At 46.5% G+C, this 3,123-nt stretch overlaps 1 non-coding gene across 1 annotated transcript; it reads right to left on the bottom strand.

Moving 5' to 3' along the window:
* Nucleotides 1-42: 42 nt before the first annotated feature.
* On the bottom strand, nt 43-260 carry LOC141089056 (small nucleolar RNA U3). Its single transcript, XR_012232162.1, has one exon. It is a non-coding gene; the product is annotated as a small nucleolar RNA U3 (small nucleolar RNA).
* Nucleotides 261-3,123: the final 2,863 nt, after the last annotated feature.

The raw sequence follows: 3,123 nt of genomic DNA, 5'->3' as shown, positions 1-3,123 counted from the left end.
ACTTACCAATAAAATTCTTTCATTTAACAGAATTAATAATCCCCCACTCAGCTTGTGATCTCCCCCTCCGCCCTCCCTATAACAGAGAAGGAGAACGATCATCACCAGCAATCAGCCCCTGCAATGAAGCAGAACTGAGAGCTCACTTCACGCTCAGGAGAGATCACTACAGCTCCTCCTCGTGGTTGGGAAGGTTGGACACTTTAGAGCACATTTCTCAAGTCACACACTATAGAAATGATCCCTGAAAGTATAGTCTTAACCTCTTCCTGGCCGGGATGCCCCTCCGGGGGATAGGACCCTGCGGGTAACATTAGGCAGACTCATTAGCACAACATCACACATAACAAGGCTGTAAATAAACGCTGATACAGTGTGATCCATGGCGGGTGATCAGAGACTGCAGGGTGACTAGAAGCTTCTAGACTTGTATATGAGCTGGGAAACCTCACACCCATAATGCATCTGCTCTCCTCTCCACATTAGCATAAGTGACTGTGCAGTGTTAGTGCTGAGCTGGCAAGTGGCGCACATACACTGTACATGGCAGACGTGCCACTGCCGATACATTCAGCCACCGCCGGTACTGAGGGCTGTGCAGGAGATGTCAGATCCGCACCAATCGCATAGTAATCATCTATAGTATAAGGGGGTATTCACACAGTGCGGTTTTGCAGTATTATTTGTGGGGCGTTTATTTGTGCGGAAAAGAAGCTTTGTTTTATAGAACCAGCAAAAGCAATGAGATTTCAGAATTCTTTGCTTTTTTCCTGACATTAAGCACTGCAGTTTTCTTTTACCAATAGAAAGCAATGAAAAAATGCAAAAACAAAGATAAAAAGGCAGATCAACATTTCTGCTGCATTTTTTCTGTATTTTTTGCTCAAAAACCTGACCGTATTACCATATACTATAGATAAATCACACGGGATCCTCACCAAATAGCTGCACTGTAACTTGGTAAAGGGGGTCCGTCACGAGTTTGGTGCACGTTCTCCTCCTCCTTTGCATACAGGGGTCCTTTCTACGTTTTTCACTGACATTGCTCATACTGATCACCGTCTGAATGCTGCCGCTTGCTGCAGTTCCCGGGTATTAGTGAGCAGCGTCAGACGGAACGAGGCAAAGAGGAGAACGTGCGCCAGTGCACATATCAGCGCCATTCAGACAGTGGTCGGTCTGGGAAGAGAGGACGGTCAATCAGAAATGGGGGAACGGCCCCAATATGCCAGTGAGGAGGGAAAAGACGGTGCACCAAGGTCATCTGCATATGAATTACAAGCTAAGGATAACAGTGATTGCTATAGTGGGCTCAGTGAATAAAGTACAACTCTAATCTACATCCGAATGATCCTGTGAGTTTACCCTTTGTTAGCACACTACAGCCGTATCACCCAGCCTGGAGACTTGCTGATGAGGCGCTATCACCCCGAATGTTTGTGCTCTCGGGAGCCTTTGTCTCTTGTGCATCTAGATTAATAATCCTGAAGACTTCTGTTACAACCATTGCTCACCTCTGGATTATGTTACCACCAAGGTCTCCGGACCTGCTCTCACCGTTAATTACAGTAATCACAGCCCAGCAGTCAGCGAAAGCCGCTCTGGACACCAGGGCTGCGGCGTTCTCATTCCAGCAGTGAGAACAGATTGGCAGCCTGGCATTAGTAGTACCACGCCCTGGTGACCGAACCTGCCGTCACCAATAGTTCCAGTGTTCAGAGCTCAGCAGTGAAATCAGAAAAAAAAAAAAATTGAGCTTGGTTTGAGTTGGTATACATGCAGCATATAAACACATGTTCACTTGGCCATAAAGCATACAAAACCTACAAGAAACAAAGTGAGAAAAACCCTGCAGGGTTCTTCGCATGTTGTCTTTTGTAGGTCAAATCAGATAGTAATGGCTGCTCTGCTCTGAACACTGACTGAGCTCCTCAGTGTAAGGCTATGAGCCCACATTGCAGAAATGCTGCGGAATTGTCCGCAGCATTTCCGCAACTCCCCGCCACGGGTAAAATGCATGTGGAATTCGCATACGTTTTCCCACAAAACACAAGCGTCTTTAGCTTGCAGAATGCTAGCGCTTTTCCTAGCGATTTGAAGCATTGCTTGGAAAGGTCAGGCATAGAGTTTGACAAGTGTGACCACCTTTTTACCATTGAGGCTGCCTATGCTGCATCAGTAGTAAAAGATAGTATATTAAAAATAAGTAAGCATATCCCTACTTTTTATTTCTATTCTATTTTTTACAGGGATATGGTACCCAGGGCCTGGGGGACAGTCTCCTCTCCTCCGGACCGTGGTACCATCCGCACATTGAGCGCTCACTTTACACATGGTGGGCAGAAATGATGAACATGGTGCAGATTTTACCGCTATGAGATTCCGCAGCAGAAAAATCCGCAGCATTGACACAACTGCGGAGTCCCATAGGATTGCATGGGGGTGCGTTTTTTAAGCGTTTCCACAGCGGCAAGAACACGGAGGAAACGCTTAAAAAACGCAACGTGGGGACACAGCCTAAAGGTATAACTATTGCCTTTATAAACTGCATAGAGAAGATTTCCCGTGCACACTCTGAAGTCATGGGAAATCGGAGCCTTTATTGGAGCAGCTGTAGAGATTCCATCAGGGCATCTGCGACCACAAGGAAAGTGACTTTACCCCGAGCTGCTGCGCTCTGCACGCTCAGCTTCAGTGCAATCGCCATGGACCAAGCGAGTCCAGAGAGCGGAGCAGCCCTGATGATTCACTGTACAATCAGGAGGCTGGGTGACAGGACTCGTTCATCTTCACACGCTGCGGGGATCCAGGTAATGTGGTCATGGCGGCTCATAACGATTGACATTTATTAGGTTGGGTGCATCATCCCTCGGTTAAGGGGTTGGTAACCTTGTAGTGATTGCAGGGGAGTGCACAGAGGGTGATGAAGGCCTGTTTTCCTGGTTTGCATCCCCATGTGGTAGCATTTGGTCATTCTGGATGTACGTCAGGTCACTTGCCATGCAGCAAGATATAGTCTTTGTGGAGTCAATCTGTCGCCTTTCTTGTTCCTGTACTTTTTCATGTATTTATGCTAATATTTTTAAATGTTAACTAATAAAATTTGATAATTTTTATTCTTTG

The sequence above is a fragment of the Dendrobates tinctorius genome, unplaced genomic scaffold (genome assembly GCF_039654945.1).
Source record: "Dendrobates tinctorius isolate UK_male_01 unplaced genomic scaffold, ASM3965494v1 ptg000007l, whole genome shotgun sequence".
Classification (NCBI taxonomy): Eukaryota; Metazoa; Chordata; class Amphibia; order Anura; family Dendrobatidae; genus Dendrobates; species Dendrobates tinctorius.
Note: the sequence above shows the minus strand (reverse complement) of the source record. Positions and strands in the feature narration are given on the sequence as shown.